The 27050-nt window shown below is 39.5% G+C and overlaps 1 long non-coding RNA gene across 1 annotated transcript; it reads left to right on the forward strand.

Annotated features, from left to right (window-relative positions):
- Nucleotides 1–1467: 1467 nt before the first annotated feature.
- LOC104667900 lies at nucleotides 1468–24410 on the forward strand. The gene is made up of 5 exons (XR_004060507.1): nucleotides 1468–1512; nucleotides 6010–6085; nucleotides 22394–22482; nucleotides 22981–23094; nucleotides 23914–24410. It is a non-coding gene; the product is annotated as an uncharacterized LOC104667900 (long non-coding RNA).
- The last annotated feature ends 2640 nt before the right edge of the window (nucleotides 24411–27050 follow it).

The raw sequence follows: 27050 nt of genomic DNA on the forward strand, positions 1-27050 counted from the left end.
AGCTTCCTCGGATCTCCTCTTTGGAACCCTTCTTTCCCAACGGCCTTCCACGGGATGGGGCTTCCCAGACTCTTCCCCAGCATCACAAGACCTTTCTACAAGTGTATTGTGACATCTGAGTTATTTGTCTCTTTTTCCTGGGCCCAGTTCACAGTGCTGTATCACTGGATCCAGACCCCTGGTAATGTGGTTCTATTCTGCCTTGATACAGCCCACAGGGGTCATTGTGACATATTGTGAGGAGTTGCACCCAGGTGATTTGAGTCTCCTCTTCTGCCTTGGTGCTACCCACAGGTGTATTGTGACATATTGCTTGGTCTATGTTATGTGAATCTTTTGCTTTTGCCCTAAACACATAGGCCATTGTAACATTGCTGAGTCCAACACCCAGGTGATGTAACGCTTCATCCTGGACCTGTCTACAGAGGGGATTGTAATATATGTCTTCACCAGTCACCCTGGAAATATGACTGACTTTTCCTGCCTATTCCCTAATAACAGGGGGTATTGGGACATACTCTTGGGTCCAGCACCTAGCCGATGTGACACTTTTCTTTTTTTAAGGTTCTGCTTAGAAAAGAGATTATGATGTATGACTGTCCCTAACACTAAGGTGATGTTAATTTTTTTGATTTGGCTCTGCCCTTAGAAGGCATTGAGACATACTGCTGGGCCTAACACTAAGATGATGTGAGTGCTCTGCCTGAATCCTGACCACAGGGAGCATTGTGACATATTTCTTGACCCATTACAATCTCTCCTATAGGCCAAGCTCAGGTAAATGCCCTTTATACTTACATGAGGTGACCTTCCTCTTCTGCCTGGGCCATGCCCACAGAATAGAGAGTGACTTATTGCTGGGGCAAGCAAAACAGTGATGTAATTATTCTGCCTGGTCCCTGCACATGGGAGTCACTGTGATATATGTTTAGGCCTCCCACCTGGATGATGTGACTCTTTTCTTCTAGGGTTTGTCCACAGTGGGAATTGTGATATGCCACTTGACATAGCTGCTATGTGATGTGACTCTTCCTCATTCTTGGCTTCTTTCCACTGGGGTGATTGGAACATAAAGCTGAGCCCAGCACCTAGGCTGTGTCTCTCCTCTTGTTTATGAGCCCTACCCACAAGGGACATTGTGACATAACTCTAGGCTTCTCACTTAGGTAATGTGACTTGTTTGCCTAGGCCCTCCCTTCAGGGGTATTGTGAAATACTGCTGGACCAAGAACCTAGGTGTTATGACTCTCTGCGACTGCTTGGGGTGTGCTTAAGGAGAAATTGTGATGTACATTTAGGTGCATCCATCACCTACGTGGTGTTACTCTCTTCTCCTGCCTGAGACCTGCATGCATCATGTATTCCTTTTACTTAATTAATTGTTTTGAGATGGAGTTTTGCTCTTGTTGTCTAGGCTGGAGTGCAGTGGCACCATCTCAGCTCACCACAACCTTCACCTCTCCGGTTCAAGCAATTCTCTTCCCTCAGCCTCCCGAGTAGCTGGAATTACAGGTATGTGCCACCACTCCCACCTAATTTTGTATTTTTGATAGAGATGGTATTTCTCCATGTTGGTCAGGCTGTTGTCGAACTCCTGACCTCAGGTGATTTGAACATCTTAGCCTCCCACAGTGCTGGGATTACAGGCAGGTGCCACCACACCTGGCTGGAATAATTTATTTCAACATATCTCTGGGTTCAACAACGTGGTGATATGACTTTCCTGCATGGGCCCTCCCACAGAAATATTCTAATACATCTCTTCTTTCATTATCTTGATGTGACTGCTTGAGCACTGCCAAAAAAAAAAAAAATTGCGACAGATTCCTGGACCAAGCACCTAGGTGATGTGACTCTCTTCACTTGCCTGAAACCTGCATATTTTGGTTATTGTAACATATCACTGAAACAAACACCTAGGGGTTGGAAAGTTTCTGCCTGAGCCCTTCCCACAGATAGCCTTGGGATGTATTTTTTTATCCATCATCTGGAGGATGAAACCCTCTACTTCTGCCTGCATTCTCTCCATAGAGAAGATTGTGACATATTGCTGGGCCCAGCAACCAGGTGTTTCGTCTGTCCTCTGGACTTTGCTCACAGTGAGTCTTCTGACATATATCTGAGCTCAGCATGCAGGTGATCTTACTCTTCTTCCTGTGCCCTGCTTTCAGGAGAGGATTGTAACGTCTCTGGTTAAGAACCCTGTGATGTGACTCTCCTGGCTGGTGCATGCTTTCAGGGAATATTGTGACATAACCCTGGCCCAGCACACAGTTGATGTGACTCTTGTGCTTGTTCTTTACCCACAGATGTAATTGTGACATATAACTTGGCCAAGCACACAGATGAAATGATGATTTTCATACCTTCAAGAAGCCAGTAGAAGAGATAATGTTGCTCATAGCTATGCTTAGGAAAACAAAGAAGATCCTGCCTCTTCTTTCTGTACAAACGCCATAGAGAATTACCGCTTTCTCACATATGTAAAGCCCTAGTGTGTTACAGAGAATGTCATAACAGGGTCCACCATGCAGATGAGATTGCATTTGTCCTATGCACAGCCCCGCAACCCTTAGAATTGTGACCCTTACACATAGAGAGAGCCCACTGGGTGAGGTCCTGAATCTCACATGAATGTACTCCACAGTTGGAACTTTGTCATATGTGAACATCTAGCCACAGTTGAGATGGTGACTCATGCCTGTAATCCCAGCAGTTTGGGAGTCTGAGGGAAGCAGATCATAAGGTCAGGAGTACCAGACCAGCCTGCTTAATATTCTGAAACCCTGTCTCTACTAAAAAACAAAGCAGCCAGGCATGGTGACCGTTGTCTGTAGTCCCAGCTACTCAAGAGGCTGAGGCAGGAGAATCGGTTGAATTCGGGAAGTGGAGGTTGCAGCGAGCCAAAATCGTGCCACTGCACTCCAGCCTGGGTGATAGAGTGAGATTCCATCTCAAAAAAAAAAAAAAAAAAGAAAGGATGAATGAATGTCTTTGCACCAATCCCAAAGGTGATGTGACTCTCTCGTGTTAGCTGGTCTCTGCTCACAGGAAGAATCGTGACCTTTCACAGCGTATGGTTGATTTTTTTCTTTTATTTCTTAGTTTTTCCTGCAGGAAAGATTGTGAAATATTACTGAACTAAGTACCAAAGCGATATTACTTTTCTTTCTTGGACCTGCCTATGTAATACATTGTGACAATTGCTGTGCCCTGCCCCTAGATGATATGAGTTTTCTGCCTATCAACTATTTTAAGTGACTCTCCTCTTTTATCTTTGCTTCATCCATAGATTAGACTGTAATATATCTTTGGGCCTGGGTCATGCTAACAGAAGCGACAATGACTTACTACTAGGCCCAGCCCACAGAGTTGTGATACTCCTGCTTGATTCCTGCGCAAGTGGTCATTTTTACATCTCTCTTGGCCAATCGCCTAAATGACAGGTCTCTCCTTCTCTTTCTGAACCTGTCCACAGTAGGAAATGTGACATATCTCTGGGCCCAGCACGTATGTGATGTGACTCTCCTCTTATGCCAAGGCCTTGCCTACTGTAGTGATTGTGTCATATAGCTGGGCCCAGCTTCTACGTTATCTGACTCTGGTTTTCTTTCTGAGCCTTTTACCAAGGTGATGTGACTTTTCTTCCTGGGTCATCCTCTCAGGGTATTGTGACATGTTGCTGGATGCAGCATTTAGGTGATGTGACTTCCTCTACTGCTTGGACTCTGACCAAAAAGGGATTGTGATGTATCACTTGGCACAGCACCTATGTGATGGGGCTCTTTTTCTCTGGCCTGGGCCCTACAAACATTTTGCATTCTGACCTATAGCTGGAGCTGCCACCCACGTGATGAGCGTCTTCTACATAAGCCCTAGCCACAAGAGTATTATGAAATATCTTTTTATTCATCATCTAGGTAGTAATGTGACTCTTCTTCAGCCTCTACCCTACCACAAGGGAATTGTGATGTTATCACTGGACCCAGCACCTAGATGATGTAACTTATATTTTGACTGGACCTTGCATATTTTCATATTGTTACATATCATTGGGTCTGACATTAGGGAATGGGAAGCTCTTCCCTGCGCCCTGCCCACAGGCGGTCTTGTGACATATTTTGGATCAATATCCTATGAAATGTGACTGTCCTCGCCTACATGCTCCATTCACAAAGAAAAGATTGTAACATATCACTCGGATCAGCCACCAGGTGTGTGTCTCACCTCTCAGGGTGTTGCTCACTGAGAGCTTTGTAACATATCACTGGGCCTAGCACCCAGATGATGTGACTTGTGGCCTGTGCTCATCTTTTTTTAAAATTTTTTTTTTTTTTTTTTTTTTTTGAGACAGAGTCTCTGTCACCCAGTTTGGAGTACAGTGATGTGATCTTGGCTCACTGCAACCTCCACCTCCTGGATTCTAGCGGTTCTCCTTCCTTAGCCTCCCAGGTAGCTGGGGATTACAGGCATGCATCACCACACTGGGCTTATTTTCATATTTTTAGTAGAGGTGGGGTTTCACCATGCTGGCCAGGGTGGTCTCGAACTCCTGACCTTAGTTGATCTACTTGCCTTGGTCTCCCAATGTGCTGGATTACTGGCATGAGCCACTGCACCCAGTCTGCCTGCCTGCCACCTGCAGCTATCTTACAGAAATAGATTTTAATGCATCCCTGGCCAAGTACCTAGGTGATGTGATATGACTCTCCTATCTGGTTCTTTCCTCCAAAAAAGATTGTAACATATTTAGACAAGCCCCAGGTAATGTGACTCTTCTGCTCACTCTCTACTCACTGATGTAATTGTGCCATATATGTTGCCCCAGCTTGTAGTTTCTATGATGATTCTCACACCTTGAACCAGGCAATAAAAGAGTTTCTCTCTCTCCTAGCTAGGCTTAGGAAAACAAACACAATCCTTAGTCTGCTCTTTTTGCCAAGGTCATAGAGAATTACCACTCTCTCAAATATTGTATAAAGCCCTCGGGTGACACAGACAGTGCCATCAAGGAACAAAATTACAGATGATATTGTGTTACTTTTTTTTGTGGAGACAAAGTCTTGCTCTGTCACCCAGGCTGGACTGCAGTGGCACACTCTTGGCTCACTGCAGTCTCAGCTTTCTGAGTAGCTGGAACTACAGGCATGTACCATGAAGCCCAACTATTTTTTGTATTTTTAGTACAGACAGGGTTTCACCATGTTGGCCAGGCTGGTCTAGAACTCCTGACCTCAGGTGATCCACTGTCCTCATGCTCAGAAAGTGCTGGTATTACAGGCATGAGCCACTGCACCTGGCCCCTAGCTGCTTTTTTGTATGTATATATTTATTTTTTGAGATGAAGCATTGCTTTGTTGCCCAGGCTGGAGTGCAGTGGCATGATCTGGGCCCACTGCAACCTCTGTCTCCGGGGTTGAAGCAATTCTCTGTCTCAGTCTCCTGAGTAGCTGGGATTATAGGCGCCTGCCACTGTGCCCGGCTACTTTTTGTATTTTTAGTACAGGCAGTGTTTCACCACCTTTGTCAGTCTGGCTTGGAACTTCTGACCTTGTGATCCGCTGCCTAGGCCTCCTAAAGTGGTGGGATTACAGGCGTGAGCCACTGAATCCGGTCTGATTTTCTCTTGAACAATAATTTTATGTATTGTTAATATGCATAAAACATTTTGGTTCACATTTTGAATACATTGAAAAAAAAATAGAAAAAAGAGAATTTTTCCCATGTTCTGGGGTAGGCCTGGCTCATCTCAGGCAGGAAGTCATCCCTGAAAAGGCTGCAACTTAGGCTGTCACTCTTCTGTTAGGCTGATCACATGTTGTGTCACTTGACCTGAGAAGGTGGGGTCTTGAACTATATCCAATCAGCGACGTTGGACTGGAAACTGCAATCGCGCACACAACTGGAGCGGACAGGGTGACTTCCGGGATGTAGGTTGGGAGGACCCTGTCTCTAGCTGAAGATGGAACTCCTGCTCTTGTCTTCACTGCTCTGTGTCTTCTGACCTAGAGCCCCAGCCTGTGTGGCCCTGCGACCTGCAGGTACTGAAGATCTACAGCAAAAGGCCACTGAAAGCCTAGAAATGGTGAGATTGCCGGGTCCGACATCCGGAGAGGGGCAAGGGCTGGTTGGAACTGGTGGGAAGTGCTGTGGCGGGACTCAGGCCTCCCCGCAGTCAGCTCTGCACCCTGAGTTCTCCTTGTCCAGGTCTGCGTCAGTCCCCTGCAGAAGATGGCAGCTAGGCTGACAGGAGGGCCCCCTGGCGCCCTGTCTTCCCAGTGCAGTGACTGTACCATGGCCTGGAGCCCTCTCTGGGCAGCTCTGCACCAGTAGCGCAGCATCTCTCCCAGATGTTCAGGGACCACGGGAGAATCGTCAGGGCAGAATCCTGACTCAGGGTTATTAAAAATTTATGGATGTCACCGTGAAAGTATTAAATAATTTAATCAAAGGGTAATTCAAAAATTGTAGAGCACCCAGCTATGGTTTGTAATTTGTGGTCTATGGAAGGGGCTTCTCAAACTCCTGACCTCAGGTGATCCACCCATCTCGGCCCTGCAAGTGCTGGGATTACAGACGTGAGCCCCACGCCTGTCCTAGTTTCTTAATTTTTACAATCAAGGTGGAAATATCTTGGTTATATAATCAGCGTTTAATTGGCAGTTTATATTTGGTTAAACCTGAAACTTGTTTCCGGCGATGTGGTAATTTACCAAAAAATGCTCTTGAGTTTAGATTATTTTTTAGAAGTAGAAATCCAGGGACTAGAACCACCTCAGTCTATTTGCCTGCCACTTAATTATTTTCACACTCCACTGGTGACTGATTTTTCCCTAAATTTTTCACATGTGTTACAAGCAGGACTTCAAGTCCACCCCTCATCCCCTATTCCTCCAGCCTAACTCTGGCTTGCAGGAAAATACTAAATTTCCAGTTTCGTCTGATATTCCCAAATGCCAATTTCCCCTCCCTAATTCACTTTATCAATTATTTATCCTTGAGTGTATATTTTGATATTATTTTATTTTATTTATTTATTTTTTTACTTATTGAGACGGAGGGAGCCTTGCCCTGAGACTGGAGTGCAGTGGCGTGATCTCACTGCAACCTCCACCTCCTGGGTTCAAGCGATTCTCCTGCCTCAGTCTCCTGAGTAGCTGAGATTATAGGTGCCCGCCACCACGCCTGGCTAATTTTTGTATTTTTAGTTGAGACAGGGTTTCACCATGTTTGTCAGGCAGGTCTTGAACTCCTGACCTAAGGCGATCCACCCACCTTGGCCTTCCAAGGCGTGAGCCACCGTGCCCTGCCAATTAATTGTTTACTACATGATTTTTAATACAAATAATAATACATTTATTGTCTGAAAGGAATAAATGATTTTGCTTTTCTTACTGAGATATAAAATGTGAGCACCTTCAAAGTTTCTTCCCTTATGTGAACACTGTGAGTAATATTGCTGAATTTTTCTAACATTTAGTTTTAGTTTCACAAACCAAGTTAATAACTCTGACATGGAAGTTTAAGCCCAGTGAGTCTAAGCTGAGGCTAATGTTGAGCCTGCAAAAGGAGGTTATTAAGGCCCAGTTAGTTCCTTTTGGGGAGCCTCCCCTGCAAATTTCCCAGCCTGGTTATCCAAGCCAGGGAAGAAACCTCTATACTGAGAGAAGCTACAGAGCCTTGGAACTCTGGGGATCCACAAGCAAATGCAGATAAGGTTAATATAAAGGAGATGGGGAGGGTCTTACTGAAAATGGAGTTGTTATTGTTTTGAGGCAGTTTCTAGACTTTTAAAAATAAAACATATATGTAAAAAAAATTGAATTTCAAAGGAGTATTGCAACAGGAGAAAGTAGCAACTATAAGTTGTTTTTTGCTACGGGATCTCGCAGCGTTGACTAGGCAGCCTCTGAGTAGCTGGAATTACAGGTGCGCGCCACCAAGCCTGGCTAATTTTTGTATTTTTAGTAGAGAGGGGCTTTCACCATGTTGATCAGGCTAGCCTCAAACTCATGACCTTGTGATCCGCCCGCCTCGGCCTCCCAAAGTGCTGGAATTACAGGCGTGAGCCACCGCGCTGGGGCAAGATTTTTAAATATTGCAAAGATTAGACAGAAAAGGGCTTTGCTTTCCAGAGAAAAGCAAACAAGATTAGAAAGGTGGTTGGAGGGGAATGTTTAAGTGGAGGGTAATAAAAGCAGATTTTAGATTAGAGAATGTTTTACCCGGACGTATGTTCTTAGGAAGGACATAAAATGGAGTTGTATGGTGGCTCAGACTGAGGGTAAGATCAAAGTTCATGAGCTTGTGGGAAGAATATAAACCTATGTTTGATTAAGAAGTATTTTATGGGCCGGGCGCGGTGGCTCAAGCCTGTAATCCCAGCACTTTGGGAGGCCGAGACGGGCGGATCACGAGGTCAGGAGATCGAGACCATCCTGGCTAACACGGTGAAACCCCGTCTCTACTAAAAAATACAAAAGAAAAACTAGCCGGGCGAGGTGGCAGGCGCCTGTAGTCCCAGCTACTACTCGGGAGGCTGAGGCAGGAGAATGGCGTAAACCCGGGAGGCGGAGCTTGCAGTGAGCTGAGATCTGGCCACTGCACTCCAGCCTGGGCGACAGAGCGAGCCTCCGTCTCAAAAAAAAAAAAAAAAGTATTTTATGTTGAGCACTGAAGACAAAGTCAGCTTGTTTTTCAGTGAGTAAAAAGAGAAAATGTACAAAGCGTTTTTCTGGCTGTGTGATAGGTAAGAAAAGAGAGCACCATTTCAGTCATAATGGAAAGCGGTTCCCCTCCCCCCCAACTTAAAAGTCTTCCTGGAGAACACAAGGGATGAGAATTTTATTAATTACAGCTGTTTATCATCTTTGTGCTTCATCTTTTCCCGCCTTTTTTCTTGGTCCTATACATTTCACTTTTTTTTTTTTGTCTTTTTTTTTTTTTTTTTTTTTTTTTTTTTTTTCCTTTTTGTGGAGAACGGGGTCTCGCTGTATTACCCAGGCAGGTCTCGAACTCCTGGGCTCAAGCTATCCTCCCGCCTCTGCCTCCCTGAGAGCTGGGATTACAGGCGTGAGCCACCGCGCCCGGCCACATTTCACTTTTTTGGGGTTGTATCTTTTTTTTTTTCCGAGACAGAGTTTTACTTTTGTTTTATTTGTATTTTATTGTACTTTTATTTGTATTTTATATTATGTCATGTTATTTATTTTTTTGGAGACAGAGTCTCAGTCTGTTGCCTAGGCTGAAGTGCAGTGGCATGATCTTGGCTCATTGCAGCCTCAACCTTCTGGGCTCAAGCAGTCTTCTTTTTTTTTTTTCTCTTTTGAGACAGTCTCCCTTTTGTTGCCCAGACTGGAGTGCAATGGTGTCATCTTGGCTCAGTGCAACTTCCTCCTCTGGAGTTCAAGTGACTCTTCTGTCTCAGTTTCCTGGGTAGCTGGGATTACAGGTGCCCACCACCACCATGCTCAGCTAATTTTTGTATTTTTAGTAGAGATGGGATTTCACCATGTTGACCCGGATGGTCTTGAACTCCTGACCTGGTGATCCGCCTGCCTCGGCCTGCCAAAGTGCTGGGATTACAGGTGTAAGCCATCCCGCCAGGCCAAGCAATCCTCTTGTACCTCAGACTTCCAAGTAGCTGGGACTACAGGCATGCACCACTACACCTAGCTAATTTTTCTTTTCGCATTTTTTTAGAGATGGAATTTTTCCATATTGCTCAGGGTGGTCTTAAACTCCTAAGCTCAGGCAATCCATCTGCCTTGGCCTCTCGAAGTGCTGGGATTACAGGCATGAGCCATTGTGTCTGATCATACCATATTTTCTTTATCCGGTCTACCATTGATAGACATTCAAGTTGATTCCATGTCTTTGCTGTTGTGAACAGTGCTGCAGTGAACATGCTTGTGCATGTGTCTTTATATATTTCTTTGGGTATATACCCAATTATGAGGTTGCTTGGTGAAATGGTAATTCTCTTTTTAGTTCTGTGAGAAATTGCCACACTGCTTTTTACAATGATTGAATTAATGTACACTCTTAACAGCAGAGTATAAGTATTCCCTTTTCTCTGCAACCTTGACAGCGTCTATTTTTTGACTTTTTAATAGCCCTTCTCACTGGTGTGAGATGGCATGTTGTGGTTTTTCTTTGCATTTCTCTAATGATTATTGATGAGCATTTTATTACATGCTTGTTAGCCACGTTTGTCTTCTTTTGAAAAACATCTTTTTCATGTTTTTTTTCTTTTAGTGAGATTTTATTTTTTCTTGTAAACTTATTTAAGTTTCTTATAGATTCTGGATATTACACCTTGGTCAGAAGCATAGTTTGCAAATTTTTCCTATTATTCTTTTGGTTGTCTGTTTACTGTGTTGATAGTTTCCTTTGCTGTGAAGAAGCTCTTTAATTAGGTCAAATTTGCCAATTTTTGCTTTTGTTGCAATGGCTTTTGGTATCTTCATCATGAAATCTCTGCCAGTTTCTATGTCTAGAATGGTATTTCCTAAGTTATCTTCCACGGTTTTAAAAATAATTTTCAAATAAATATTTCAGCCTTTAATTAATGTTGAGTTGATTTTTGTATATGGTGTAATAAAGTTTCAGTCTTCTACATAGTGCTAGCTAGTTATTCCACCACCATTTATTAAATAGGGAATTCTTTCCACATTTCTGTTGTCACCTTTGTTGAAGATCAGATGGTCGTAGATATGTGGCATTATTTCTGGGCTCCGTTCTGTTGCATTGGTCTATGAGTTTGTTTCTGTACCAGTTCCATGTTGCTTTGTTTACTGTAGCTCTGTAGTATAATTTGAAGTTAGGTAATGTAATGCCTTCAGCTTTGTTGTTTTTGCTTATGATTACCTTGGCCATTCGGACTCTTGGTTTTATATGAATTTTACAATAGTTTTTCTTTTTTCTTTTTTTTTAGTTCTGTTAAAAATATTTTGGTCATTTGATTAGAATAACATTAAATCTGTAAATTTTTGGGGCAGTGTAACCATTTTTAGGATATTGATATTTTCTACTTATGAGTGTAAAGTTGTTTTCCATTTGTTTGTGCCATTTCTGACATCTTTAAGCATTGTTTGTAATTCTTATCATAGAGATGTTTCACCTTCCTGGTTAGCTGCATTTCTAGATATTTTGTTCTTTTTGCAGCGATTGTTAATGGCGTGTTTATAATTTGTATTTGGTATGGATGTTGTTGATTTACAAGGATGATACTAATTTTTATGCATTTATTTTGTGTCCTGTAATGATACTGAAGTTGTTTGTAGGTTTAAAGAGTTTTTCTGCCAAGACTATACAGTTTTCCAGATATAGAGTTATGTTGTCTTCAAAAAGGGATAGCTTGGCTTCCTCTCTGTTTAAATTCCTTTTATTGTCATGTTTTGCCTGATTGCTCTGACCAGGACTTCCAATTTTATGTTGAATAGAAGAGTTGAGAGAAGGAATCTTTGCCTTATGCCAATTTTTGAGGCAGAATGCTTCAAGCTTTTTACTTTCTTTCTTTTTGGGATAGAGTCTCCCTTTGTCTCCCAGGCTGGATTGCAGTGGCACAATCTTGGCTCACTGCAGCCTCTGTCTTCTGTTTTATGTGATTCTCTTTCCACAACTTGTCAAGTAACTGGGATTACAGGCACCCCTGGCTAATTTTTGTATTTTTAGTGGAGATGGGGTTTTGCCATGTCTGCCAGGTTGATCTCAAACTCCTGACCTCCGGTGATCCACCTGCCTTGGCCTCCCAAAGTGCTGGAATTACAGGCATGAGCCACTGCACCCATCTGCTTCCAGATTTTGTTCATTCAGTGTGTTGGCTGAGAGTTTGTCATAAATAACTTATTATTGTAAAGTATGTACTTTCAATGCCTAGGTTTTTGAGGGGTTTTAACATGAAAGATATATTTTATCAAAAGCCTTTTCAGCATCTATTGAGGTAATCTTGTGGTTTCTGTCTTTAGTTCTGTTTATGTGATGAATCACATTTATTGATTTGATTTGTGTACTTTGAACCAACCTTGCATTCCCAAAATAAATTCTACTTGATCATAGTGGGTTAGCTTTTTGATATGCTGCTAAATTTGGTTTGTCAGTATTTTGTTGAGGATTTTTGCATGAATGTTGAAAGATATTGGCCTGAATTTTTTTTTTTTTTTTTTTTTTTTTTTTAAATCTCAGCCAGGTTTTGGTATCAGAATAATGCTGTTCTTATATAACAAGTTGGACAGAAGTTACTTTTTCTTAATTTCTTAGAATAGTTTCAGTAGAAATAATACCAGCACTTTTTTGTACACCTGGTAGAATTCAGCTGTGAATCTGTCTGGTCCTTGGCTTTATTTGGTTGATTGGCTATTTATCATTAATTCAATTTTTGAGCTTCTTATTCATCTGTTTAGGGCTTTGATTTCTTTTTTTTCATTCTTGGAAGGATGTATTTGTTTAAAATATTTTCATTTTTTCTAGCTTGTTTGTGTGCACAGAGATATTCATAGTAGACTTCAATATATTTTTGTGGGGTCAGTAGTAATGTCTTTTGTTATTTCTAATTGTGTTTATTTGGATCATCCCTTCTTCCTTCATTAATCTAGGTAGTGGTTTATTTATATTATTATTTTTTCATAGACTTAATTCCTGGATTTCTTGATATTGATTTTGATTATTTCTTGTCTGCTGCTAGATTAGCGGTTGATTTGCTCTTGCTTCTTTCATTCTTTTATTTATGATGTCAGGTTGTCAAATGAAGATCTCTCTAACTTTTTGAGCATTAAATGCTATCAATTTCCCTTTTAACACCACCTTAGCAGTATTGCAGATATTCTAATGTGTTGGTTTTATATTTTTATTTTTATTTATTTATTTTTTTTTTTGAGATGGATTTTTGTTCTTGCTGCCCAGGGCAAGTGCAATGGCACAATCTCGGCTTGCTGCAACCACCACCTTCTGAGTTCAAGCGACTGTCCTACCTCAGCCTCCCAAGTAGCTAGGATTACAGGCATGTGCCACCACAGTGGGCTAATTTTTGTGTTTTCAGTAGAGATGGAGTTTCACCATCTTGGCCAGGCTGGTCTCAAGCTCCTGACCTCATGATCCGCCTGCCTCGGCCTCCCAAAGTGCTGGGATTACAAGCATGAGCCACTGTGCCCAGCCCTGGTCTTTTTTGTTCTTATTTGTTTAAAAGAACTTCTTGGTTTTTGCCTTAATTTCATTATTTATCAAGAAGTTATTCAAGTGCAGGTTGTTTAATTTTTATGTAATTGTATGGTTTCAAGTTGTTTTCTTTTTGTTGAATTATATTTTTGTCAAGCTGAAGAGTTCTGTAGATGTCTATTGGGACGATTTGGTCAAGTGTTGAGTTTAGGTCCTAATGTTTTGTTAATTTTCTTCTTCAGTTATCTGTCTCTTAGTGCCTGTGGGATGTTGTAGTCTCCCACTGTTATTGTGTCAGAATCTAAATCTCTTCATAGGTCTCTAAGAACTTGCTTTTGTTCATGTGAACCCATTAATTTTATATAACACTTTTCTCTTTTCTGCTTTTTCTTCTGTAAACATTCTTTCATGTGTGCACAATGTGCAAAATTTAGATGTCCACGAGTTTAAGAACATGTTTATAGACCTGGCTCTTGTAAAAGTCTAAATTAGAAATAAGAGGCTTAATTAGTCCACATAAAAATAAGAGAAAATATCTTACTAAAATCTCTTTTCTTAAAACAGTTAGGTTTTATATAGATTTTTATCTCCCTTTTTTTGAAATATATGTAAATCATATTAACAGTTAAATAAATCTTTGTTATTTATTTATTTTTTTTACTGAGGATTGTCTTTATCTGGGACCTGAGATTAATTGCTTTGTTTTTGCTTTGGCAAAAGGTTATTCTTACTATTTTTAGTCTTTTAAAGTTGACACAGATTTGTTCACAATAAAACTCATTCCAAGAGCACACAAAAGTTTAGCATAAAAATAGGATTAAATTTAGCAAAACAGAATTATAAGGACTAAAAGATATTGGGTAATTTGATTGACAAACCTGTTTATCCAACGTGATTATTTACAGTCTGAAGTACTTATACTACAAAAGCAAAAATAGTTCAGTTTGTAAACTGAACAGTGGAGTCTGTTGTCATACCTTGGTTTCTATTTATTACTTCAGTACAATTAGCATAGTTATGTGTGGTGTTGTTAGACAACCTGCATTCATATACATTTAATAATATTTTCTACAATAGTATGAATATAAAGCCACAATGTCTACTTTGAATGAATTCCTTAGTTATTTTAATATTGTGATTCACACTTTCAAAATGTAAAGTTTTTCAATTGAAATATAGTTACAGAAATTTTAAAAAATCCTCCATACATTATGACTAGTACATTAAAATTATTCCTCCTTACATATTTATATCCAATAGCCAAAGAAATTTTACTACCAAATTGTTACAGTAGACATTAGTTTTCTATTCTTATTAATTTAACCAACAGGGATAATGGAAAGTAAGCATAATTTCAGTGTCTTTCATTTCACAAATTGGAATGCTGCTATTACAGGACAAATAAAGGCAGGCGATGTGGCTGCCCAAAAACTGTAGTAGCTCTCCAGTTAGCTACCTTACAGGTTCACATATATTCCACTATATTAACACAGTCAGATTTTAATTTTTTATCAAAAAGTGCTAGTGGAAGTTGTGAGATATATTTGAATATAGATTCTGCATTCAATGGCTAGAAAATTAGCATCAGAGATAGAAAAAAATCTTTTATAATTCTTCTGATAATATACCTCTTTTCTTCATAATACTCATGTTTCTCATGCTGTGAGTAGCTATGCACTTTGGGTATTTAGAGAGAAATTCTTTTTGGAGGAATATTTTCTGCCTGACTTGAACAATCTTATATCTAATTTCAGTTTTTTCTTAAGATGCTTTTACCTTTTTTTTTCTGTCAATATAATCTTTCTCAGAGTGAGAGCTGTTTTTCTTTAGAATGCTTCGTGTATCTGTTTTAGAAGCCCTATTAGTATCCCATAATGTCTGTGACAGACCTGGCTGTTACAGTGAGAACTCTTGGAGCTATCTCTATCTAGATGCATGCTAGAAATCCAGCAGTTTATTTTCCATGTCACCATTATAAATAGAAACTGTGGCTTAAATAATGCTCTCATTTCCATTATTGTGAAGGTGCAGTTCTACCCAGGGAGGCTCTCTTCCTGCAGCTCAGGCTTCACTCTTTGATGTGACACTAAAGTGCTGCTATGGCAATTGACATTCACCTATAATGTGAGCTGCCAGCTGTGAGCCCTGTGCTGTGGGCTGTACCGCAGTGGCAGAGGGTAGGAAACAAAAGAGAACACTGGCAATCAGAAGAGGGGAAACCGGAGTACTGTAACCCCGTCCTCAGGGAGGAGAGAGGCACTGCTTTAAAATGCAAGTAGCCAAAAAGATAACACCCTATTCAACCACTTTTGTATAAGAGTGAAAGTCTACCTTCAGCAGGCAGCTGGCTTCAAGTTGCAGAACTATCTTCTGTCATGGACATGTGAAAAGTTTATTTTGTCATTGAATATAACCAATTAGCATACATGGATGACCTCCCCAATGACCAGAGGAATTTAGGATGAACTGTGTATGACATGGTGGTGTAAATTCTTCTACTTGTAAACTATTTATGATAACCATCTTTATGTCTTTTCAATCTCTTAAGCAGACTGACTGTAATATATGTGACATTCAGATTTAATTGTGTAATGAAAGAGTTTTCTTTCTTTTTCTTTTTCTTGTCTTTCTTTCTTTTTTTTTTTTTTTTTTTTGAGACAGAGTCTCGCTGTGTCACCCAGGCTGGAGTGCAGTGGTGCGACCTCGACTCTTTGCAACCTCTGCCTATCAGGTTCAAGTGATTTTCCTGCCTCAGCCTCCCAAGTAGCTGGGACTATAGGCACATGCCACCATGCCTGGCTTTTTTTTTTTTTTTTTAATTTATTTTAGTAGAGATGGGGTTTCACTGTGTTAGCCAGGATGGTCTCGATCTCATGATCGACCCTCCTCTCCCTCCCAAAGTGCTGGGATTACAGGTGTAAGTCACCATGCCCAGCTTCTTTCTTTGCTATTATCGTGGTTTCTCTGGGGCTGAAGAGGATTTTTTAAAAACTATATTTCCTAGAATTACCAGACATAATATAAACAAATAAGGTGCCAACCAAGCTTTACTCTAGAGGGGACTTTCCCTCTCAGGCTTCTCACAATTATGCTGTAAAATGCATGTTGTCACCTAAATATGCAGGCAGAATTGTGTCTCTGCCTATTTGGTATCTATAGTCCTTCACAGTCACTTCTAGAGAGGCTAGAGCAGATTTCTACAAACCATTTTTTTTTTTCTTAGACGGAATTTCGCACTTGTTGCCCAGGCTGGAGTGCAGTGGCACAATCTCAGCTCACTGCAACCTCCACCTCCTGGGTTTAAGTGATTCTCCTGCCTCAGCCTCCCGAGTAGCTGGGATTACAGGCATGCACCACCACGCCTGGGTAATTTTGTATTTTTAGTAGAGACAGGGGTTTTCCATGTTGGTCAGGCTGGTCTCGAACTCCTGACCTCAGGTGATCCACCCACCTTAGCCTCCCAAAGTGCTGGGATTACAGGTGTGAGGCACCTCACCTGGCCTAGATTCCTACAAACTTTATAGGGCAGATATTAACCATTTTACTTCTTTCAATGACTCTTGTATCTTCAGACCTGAAAGTGATTCAGAGACCATGGAGCCCAGAAACCCAATCAGTGTAACAAGTGTGCATTGAGTAGACATGGAGACATGAGAATCTCCACTTCTCTTTCCTTCCTCTTACTAAAATGCTCACAATTGCAGGTAACACCTACTGCTACTCCACCCATCTAGGACCTAAATCTGCAACTCCAAATTCTAAATCTAGGTCTAGAAATTAAAAAACAAAACAAAACAAAACAAAAGTTTCATTTGAGAAATGCAAGTTTTTTTTTGGGGGGGTGGTGTTGGGGTGGGGATGGAGTCTTGCTCTGTCACCAGGCTGGAGTACAGTGGCATGATCTTGGCTCACTGCAACCTCCTCCTCCTCCCAGGTTCAAGCTATTCTCCTGCCTCAGCCTCCCGAGTAGCTGGGAGTACAGGCATGTGCCACCACACCTGGCTAATTTTGTATTACTTTTTTCAGTAGACACGGGGCTTCACCATGTTGGCCAGTATGGTCTCCATCTCTTGACTTCGTGATCCTATCTTTTTGGCCTCCTAAAATGTTGGGATTACAGGCGTGAGCCACTGTGCCTGTCTGCAAGTCTTTTTACTTATAAAACTCATACATTAAAATAAGAGCACAATTATGTCTTTCTCCTTACTTTCAACTATGTATTCATCTCTTGAAGCCGTTCACTATTGCCAAAAGTAGGTATAAGTTAAACCAATAATAAGTTATTTATTTAAACAAAGAAGAATTTCTCACAAACTAGTTTGTATCACCTCACTCTCTGTCTCTCTTCTTTTTTTACCTTCACAAATCCACTTATAATTGCTGCTAATCAAAGTGTAGATTCCAGGCATCTTGAATATTTCTTCTCAAGTTACAGTGCTTAAGCTTGGCCCCAATAAACTGTCTACTTATATTCATGTTGTGTCAGCTTTTTTTTAGGTGAAATATTATTTAGAATTTTCTAGAGCAGCCTCTGAGTAGATTTCTCCTTTGATTATACTAGCTGTAACAGCCAAAAATGTAGAGTGATGTTGATTTTATCTGGAATCTGCAAATAAGGTCTGGCCTCTGCCTGGAATTTACAAAACAGGGCCAGACTTTAGATTGAGAATGTACAGAAAACCAACAGGAGGCATTTTCTGCATTGTGAGATGTCAATGTACACATTTCAGATCCCTCCTTTGAGAGTGTGGCTCTTTGACCTTTTCACATCGCTATCTTTATGTGAGAGGCTACAGGTGTAAATAGAATCTGATGGCAGAATCTCTAAGTGTAAACAAGCATCTTAGGAGTGAGAGATCAAGGCCACAAAGTAGCCAGAGCCCTGAGCACAACTATAGCTACCTGGAAAATGTGATACCGGGGTGTTATTGTCCTACATGCCCAAAAGCTAGCTAATCAGGACAGGTGATCCAGGTTCTGGAGCTCCACCAGGATAGTTTCATTTTCTTTTTAGAATCAGCCTGAGTCTCTCCTGCCGGCTTATTATTGGGCCATCAGCCCAGGGTCACTGGAAATGCTCTCATAATCACCTAGGCATCTGAGACATTTGAGAATCTCCAGAACAGAATTGTGTCAGACTGACAAGAGTGGTTAATTTTGCTTCTGTCTTAGTGTAAAAGAAATGAGTCATCTGGTATTTGTTCCTCCCACCATACAAGAGATGTCTTTGGCTGGTACCCAGATGAGAGTTTCTCTGGTTCCCTGGTACTTGGGTGAAAAACAAGGAGGAGATCTGGAGACTCAAACAGATAAACAAATTGATTCCATTTCATATAGTCATTAGAAAAATAGATAAAGCAGTCATGGTCCCTACCATGCAAGAACTTTTAGTCTTGACTATCAACTGGATAAGTGGTTTAATTATACATCATATGGTGGGTACAATAAATAGATGTGTGCAAATATATGGGATTTATTTACACCATTTTCTTTATATTGTTGAGACTTCTGATGTCTACACCTGAACATATATTTATAAATAAAAGAGTTATTATTTGTATTTTTTAGCTTGCTAAGAATACTTATCTTCTAAAAATTATTTTAGAAAACCTTAAGAGTTTTGTTTAAATTGCTTATTAGTATGTGATATGTCCTTGAGAGGGCAGTGGGGTTTAAAAAGATTAAAAATTATACAAACGCTGAGATTTAAGATTTTTTTTTTTTTTGGTACACTTAAAAAATGAAACAACTGAAAATACTCCCCAGTGGCATAAAGAACAGAATTTTACATTAGTTCTACACCTTGCCCCAGCCCTGATCAGGTTCACCCTTTGTGAAGGCCTTATTTAGGTATGGCCATACTCTGGAGTCTTGCCTCCCAGAACTAACTAGAAGAGATCAGAGTTTTGGGTGATGAATCCTGTTGCTTTTTTAGGGTTGATGGTCATGATTTTCTGAAACCCAGAAGCAGATAAATGGAAAATATGAAACATGATTTGTATGGTCTTAATTTTTAAATTTTTTATTGAAACCATTGTTTGCAGAGAGATTATGTTTAGCAACTTGTTTTCTGTCCCTGCAGATATAGTAATTGATTCACAAATCACAAAATAGTAAATATAAACACAACAAAAATTCATCTAAATTACATTAAACTCTTTCTATCTGTATCCCTCTCATCTGTCTATATTTAGACTTTATTCTATATATTTTTTTAAAAAAAATCAGTGACAGATAAACAAAAGAAGAAATAAAAATACTGGGTTCTTATTCTAAATCCTTGGAATTATTGAACACTTAGTATAAACTCACAGATTTTATCAGAATTAAGTAATGGGTTATCATAGTGCTCTGTAACCTCTTATTGAGCACATGGTACCTGCTTAATAAACGTTGCATTAGTACATGTGTACATGTTGTTTTCTAAATGCAGACTTACTCAGAAATTGCTGCTTTCTGTTTTCTCTATAAACTTTAAAAAGCCAGCAAATAATATAATACTTTAAGATAAAGAATGGTTGTCTTCATTTGTATCAAAAGTATTTGTGTTGTGACAAGACTGCTGAATATAAGGGACTCTGTGCCATGCCTCATTTTTCTAACCAATGCTAATAATGAGCCCAGAGAGAGTGACATCAGAACTGACAGGGGACTTCTTTAAAATACCCATTTATGGACCCTTTCCAAACCTGAAGAATCATACTACATAGAGTGGGGCCAAATTTACGAAGTGATTTATAAGCTCATTAAAGCTTGAGTAGCAGTGCTTAGGTAAGTGGTTATAAGCACAGGCTTCTAATTAGAATCACGTGGCCAATTTGCAGAACTCTCTTGTACCCTTTTCACAGTTTGTTTAGTGTTCTGGGTGAAAGCGTCTATTTGTTTTAATTAAGTGCCTCATGTGACTCTAAGGTGCCAGAATCAAGTATGACGAGTTCAAGATACATTTATGAGAGTTAAGTGCTGCCTTTGCACTAAAGGGTGGTCCAGGAACCTGTTCTGTTTGGGTTTGGTAAGGACACGACAGTGTGGCCAATATTTCTATTACTGTAGCAGAAATTGCTAGTGTCTGTAGCAGAGGAGAGAACCTGCGGACCAAAAAAATAAAATATATGTATTATATATATACACGCACACTTTTTTCTTTTTTTTTTTTTTAAGATGAAGTTTCACTCTTGTTGCCCAGGCTGGAGTGCAATAGTGCAGTCTTGGCTCACTGCAACCTCCACCTCCGGGTTTCAAGTGATTCTCCTCCCTCAGCCTCCTGAGTAGCTGGGATTACAGGCATGAGCCACCACATCCTGCTAATTTTGTAGTTTTAGTAGAGATGGAGTGTCTTCATGTTGGTCAGGCTGGTCTCGGACTCCCGACCTCAAGTGATCCACCCACGTCAGCCTCCCAAAGTGTGGGATTACAGGCATGAGCCACTGCGCCTGGCTGCAGAGAAACTTATATTTTTATCTCTGTGGAGCAGCTCATTGTTCCTAAATCCTTTCTGTTATAAAGGACAGAAATGGGTAGAGTTTTTCTGTCTTGGGCTTTCTACCTTTGGGTGTGGTGGTAAAAGATGAACATGTGGTGCTCAAATTTTTAAAGGCATATTCTAAAGATGCAGGTATAATTAGTCCAGAAAGTGTCATCTGAGAAATAATTCTAGAGGAGGAGGAGAAAGAGAAAAAATGACTTTTTTTCAGCTAAACATTTCTGACATCAAGAGCTGTGTCCACTCTGCCTCCTGGATTGCCATGTGCTTAGTACTTGCAAATCTTTACTTCTATACTTGTGTTTTTTCTCCCTAATGAGTTTTTCTTAACTACTTTTACAAATGCTTATGATAGTCGAGGGTCTCTGAAAAATACTTCGTTTCTATATATCACAGCCTTCTGTACATCACGGTTTCTTATATGCCATGCAGAATTCTCACCATGGATTTGTGATCTGCAATATTAAAAATATTGACTGGCTGTTGAACATGGATAACTGTGGATACTCAATATTTTTCTTCTTTTCTCTTCTCTCTTTTCTTTCTTTCTGAGACGGAATCTCACTCTGTCTTCCCGGCTGGAGTGCAGTGGCATGATCTCGGCTCACTGCAGCCTCCACATCCTGGGTTCAAGCAATTCTCCTGCCTCAGCTTCCAGAGTAGCTGGGATTACAAGCATGCATCATCACACTCAGCTAATTTTTATATTTTTAGTAGAGACAGGGTTTTACCATGTTGGTCAGACTGGTCTCAAACTCCTGACCATATGATCCACCTGCCTCAACCTCCCAAAGTGCTGGGATTATAGGCATGAGCCACAGCATCCAGCAATGATACTCTATATTTTCTATGGGGAAAACCTGGGGTTCTTAGTAAAGATGGAGAGCATGTAATGTTGCAGTTTTTTCTGTGTTCTTTATTATTTTGAGGCATTACACGATTAAGAAAATGCTCATTTAAACAGAATGGCATTTATTACCCAGAAAGTTCTGAAAGAAGTGGCTGTGCAATTTGGCTCACGCCTATAATCCCAACACTTTGGGAGGCTGAGGTGGATGGATCACAAGGACAGGAGATTGAGACCGTCCTGGTGAACACGGTGAAACCCCGTCCCTACTAAAAATACAAAAAATTAGCCAGGCATGGTGGCACGCGCTAGTAGTCCCAGCTATTCAGGAGGCTGAGGCAGGAGAATCTCTTGAACCTTGGAGGCAGAGGTTTCAGTGAGCCGAGATCGCACCATTGCACTCCAACCTGGGCGACAGAGCGAGACTGAGTCTCAAAAAAAACAAAAACAAAAACAAAAAACAAACAAACAAAAATTACCAGGAGATACCTGCTTATTTGGTTGCTAAAGAAAGACTACTTAAAGTCACTATTAAAAATTGTAGAACGTGGAAGATATCTGTATCTTTAACTTTCCATACAACTGATGTTTTCTTACGGTTAAATTCAGACTGTAACTGGTTTTAGTGGGGGCAATATCTCAGTAGTGATGCTGTGTCCTTCTGGGTGCATCAGCACACTATAAAAACTTGTCCTAGTGCATTTGATGTTAATAACTCACTTGCTTAGTAAGCTCTCTTACAGATTTTTTCGCTATAGAGTTGTTTTTTTTTTTTTTTCTTTTCATTAAGTATCTTTATGCAGCTGATGTCCATAAACCATCACATTTAATCTGGCAGCTGCCCTGTTTTTGAGGTTTTCTTTGTATTTCTTTCTTTGGTAAATGAAAGCTCTCATCTTTGTTTACAGGCCAGAAAAACTTGAAAAAAACACAGACTCTTCCACTTACTGGATGTTTGACAAAATGATCTTTTGGGGCCAAAACATTGGCATTACTGGTAAACTTGGTAAAGATTCAGTAACTTGGACTTTATTTCAGATCTCCTGAAAAATTAATCTGCATTAACAAGATGTCTGGTTTATTGTACACATTAAAATTCAACTGTTACCTTCTAAGTCAACATGTCTATTTTGTCTGAAAAATGTAAACAGCTATGTCTTTTTCATCTGAAAAACATACACAACTCATTCTGTATTATGTAAATATAGTCCCCCAAAAATGTACATGTTAGTGTTTATGCCGTCAATTTTATACTTTATCATCCAGACAAGTATCATATATACACTGATTTGTGGATATTATGCCACTCTCTTTTCTCAGAGATAGAGAATACATTAGAAAATGTTTGTGTTTTGACAATTATTTTATTGGATAATTTCAGTCCCTCTTATAAGTTAGAATCAGTTCTATTCGCTTTCTGATTTTACCTTGAGTCGAATGGAAAATTCTGCCAATAGCCGCTTTGTAAATACGTGTGTTTGTGTGTCTTTTCCAGGGACTGCTGACATTTAGGGATGTGGCCATAGAATTCTCTCTGGTGGAGTAGCAGTGCCTGGACACTGCACAGCAGAATTTATAGAGGAATGTGATGAAAACCTGGCCTTCCTGGGTGAGGATAACTTTAATACAAAATTCCTTATATAAACTAAAGGTTTCATTTCTCTTTTGTAGGATGTTTTCTGGTAATTTATGCTTTCAAATTTCTGTTTTCAAGAAAATCCTGGGGATTTGTCTGTTTAGAAGAGAATTTCTTCAAGATGTTTCATCTTGACTTGAACTTTCCACATTCCTGAGCTGATCTGTGTCCTTCACTTTAGATTATTGGTAATTTCAGAAGTTTAGTTGCATAAAATATTGTTACTCATGCCTTAAAATCTAATTGTCATCAGCAATTTTTGATTCAGCCGTATCAGGCAGTGAAATTAAGAACGTACAAAATTAAATTATTTTCTTTTTTCTTTTTTCTTTTCTTTTTTTTTTTTTTTTGAGATGGAGTCTTGCTCTGTCACCCAGGCTAGGGTACAGTGGCATGATCTCAGCTCACTGCAACCTCCACCTCCCAGGTTCAAGCGATTCTCCTGCCTCAGCCTACTGAGTAGCTGGGATTACAGGCGCCTGCCAATATGCCCAGCTAATTTTTGTATTTTTAGTAGAGACAGGGTTTCACCATCTTGGGCAGGCTGATCTTGAACTCCTGACCTCATGATCCACCTGCCTTGGCCTCCCAAAGTGCTGGGATTACAGGTATGAGCCACCGTACCCGACCAATAAAAGTATTTTCTAAATACTTAAACATTTCTGTTATAAATTAGCATATTGGGATAAATTTATTAGAATATTCTATTATATCCTCTTTACTGAACACATTACTAAGTTGGTAATTGGAGAATATGAGTAAGATTCATGTTAGTTATTTTTAATAAAACAGGTATTGCTGTTTTTAAGCCAGACCTGATCACCTGTCTGGAGCAAGAAAAAGAGTCCTGGCATATGAAGTGACATGAGATGGTGGATGAACCCCCAGGTAGGTGAGAGTGAATACAACAGATGACATGGATGAGGGGTTCAAGTCAAGAAGAAAGCAAGTTCTTAAAGTGATTTGGGAAGCTGTGTTAGAAAGGAAATAGTTTCTCAAAAGCCTGAAAATTTTTAAAAATTTTACTCTCACATAGGGACGTCTTCTGTCTTATGTTTATAAAATTTCTAAGAATTCTAATTTCCTTTCAGTGTTCTTCCTTCAAATTTACAGTGACAGCTAAAGTACTGTTCATGACATACAAAAAGAGTGTACAATCTGACTTTTTTTTTCTTGTTTATGTGGACAGAAATCTCCATAATTTTGAGATACTCTATGTTAAACTATTTTTAAGTTCTCTTTTTACATCACGTCTGAAATGCATGAGAGTGGTGCTTTCTGTTTCATGGGTTTTCTTGTTCATTTTTTCTGCACATTTCATCCTGTTTTCATTACCATAGTTTTGAAATATAGTTTGAAATGATAAAGTATGATGTCTTTCTGCTTTGTTCTTTTTTCTTAAGATTGCTTTGGCTATTCAAAGTTTATTGTAGTTTCATTTTTTTTTTTAGGATTGTATTTTTCATTACTGTGAAAAAAAAACACTGGAATTATGACAGGGAGTTTATTGAATCTAGAGATCACTTTGGATAATATAGCTGTTTCACAATACTTATTCTTTCAGTAGAAATATTTTTAAATTTATTTGTGTCCTGTCTAATTTTTTTCATTGATTTATCTTTCACTTAAAAGATTTACAAGCTCCTTGTTTAAATTTGTTCTAAAATTAATTATTTCATTACTATTGTAAATAAGATTTTTTTTCCTCTATTTTATCAGACCATTTGTTTTAAGTGTATGGAACCATAACTTATACTTGTGTGTTAATTTTATATTTTTAGTTTAAACAGGTTTTAATGTACTGTTTATGGTTTTTTTGATAAAAGATTACATGATCTACCAAGAGCAATGTTTTACTTTTGGTCTTCAATATCAATGACTTTAAATTTTTCTTTTGACTATTTCTTCTTCCACATACTTTCAGTACTGTGTTAAAATAGAAGCATTGACAATAAGAAACAATTGTTTTGCAATGGAGTCTGTAAATTTAAAGGAGCAAACACCTCTTCAAGATTTTATAAACTGGTTTCAGAAAGTAAAAATAAATTTTTTTTTGGCCCCCAATGTGATAGAATGCCCTCTGGGTTTGTAGTGAAAAAGAGTTGTAGCTTGGTCTTAAGGCTGCTGGGTTTGCACAAGCGTCCACCTTTAGTTGTCTTGTTAAAAGGGGCTTAGATAATTGTAGTTCACATTTAATTTTTGGACAGTTAATTTTTGGATAGACTGAATATCTTTCAGGACTTTGCTGTGCATTGCAGACCCAGGGGCAGGTTTCTGCAGTCGGGTCTGCATATGGTGGACTTTATATCAGGATGTGGATGAGCATGGCTTTCACTGACTACAAGAGAGAATTTTCCCAGGTCACTTTGGGTTTCTACATAGGCAGAACCGGCCATGAGCTGTGGCTCAGGGAGCTGGAAATGAGTCACGGAACTGCCTCAGGGACCACAGTAAAGGCCAAGGTCTGCAAGCCTACCAGCATGGCTGTAAATAGGTATCTTCCTCTAGGCCTCTGGAAGGGCAGGACCTCCCCCACACTGTGGCTGGGAAGAGTTTGGGATGGTCACAGAGTAAGTTCAAAATTCTCACTGGAACCAAGTTAGGTGGAACATTTTCTTGTCTGTAGCCAAAAATAGTATTCCTGTAGTTTGCCACCTGAATAAGGGCCTATCTTCTAAACAGAATTACCTTCAATCTTGGGCTTTGGCAGAGTTTCACAACTCCCTTACTGGATCTCAGAACTCTCTTAAAGGCACTTTTATTTTTCTTGTTCTTCTTTGAGATGGAGTCTCACTCTGTCACACAGACTGGAGTGCAGTGGTGCGATCTTGACTCACTGCAACCTTCGCCTCCTGGGTTCAAGTGATTCTTCTGCCTCAGCCTCCCGAGTAGCTGGGATTACAGGTGCCGCCACCACACCCAGCTAAATTTTGTGTTTTTAGTAGAGATGGAGTTTCACCAGGTTGGCTAGGCTGGTCTTGAACTTTTGGCCTCAGGTGATCCACCTACCTCGGATCACAGGTGTGAAGGATTACAGGTGTGAGCCACTGTGCCTGGCCAAAGGCACTTATTTTTGAGATGTGGTCTTGTTACATAACCCAGGCATGTCTTAATATTTTGACTGCAAGCAATTTGTTAATGTATCATGTAGCTGTCATTACCAGTGTAAACCATGATGCATGGTTCTCTGAAAAAGGCATTTTCGTTGGGAATGGCTGACAAATTTTCTTGCTGTCAGGGGATAAGCAAATAGGGTGCCCTTTTTTTTTTTTTTTTTGGTCTTATTAATGTCACTCCCTATATAAATTTTTACTTTCTATTTTCTACTTCAAATTTGTCTGTAATTTTAGATTCAGACATTTAGGGCAATACACTAGAATTTACATGTTGTGCCTGAATTAAATTAGATAATTAGTATGCAGGCAGCCAAAAAGAAATTATAAAATTTTCAACTACTTTTATCAGCCTATATCTAAATAATAGCATAGTTTATTCCCCAAATATTTGTTTTGTATATGAGGCTCTAACCCTATTCTGCTAAATATATGTATAATTTCACAATGTAAGGTGTTGTTTGCTTCTGTATTTGGATTACAGTAGTTTTATTTTGGGTAAAAATAGCAAATATTTAAAACAAAAATTGACCCTATTTTCTTTTAAATGCTTATCTATTAAAAATTTTTCATTAGCATCTCCTGTTTATGATTGTATTTCATTTTCTCTGAAATTTTATTACCTTACAATAGATACCAGTAATTTAAAATGCCTGCCTTCCAGGAATGCACAGTTACAGCCAAACATTGCAGTTATCTAGACAAATTATTTGTTAATGTACATTGATGTTACCAACTAGATTTTATGAGTAAACATTTATTATTGTCTTGTAGTACTATATTATTGTCTTTTTTACTGTAAATTTCTTACTATCA

This window comes from Rhinopithecus roxellana, chromosome 12, assembly GCF_007565055.1.
Source record: "Rhinopithecus roxellana isolate Shanxi Qingling chromosome 12, ASM756505v1, whole genome shotgun sequence".
Classification (NCBI taxonomy): Eukaryota; Metazoa; Chordata; class Mammalia; order Primates; family Cercopithecidae; genus Rhinopithecus; species Rhinopithecus roxellana.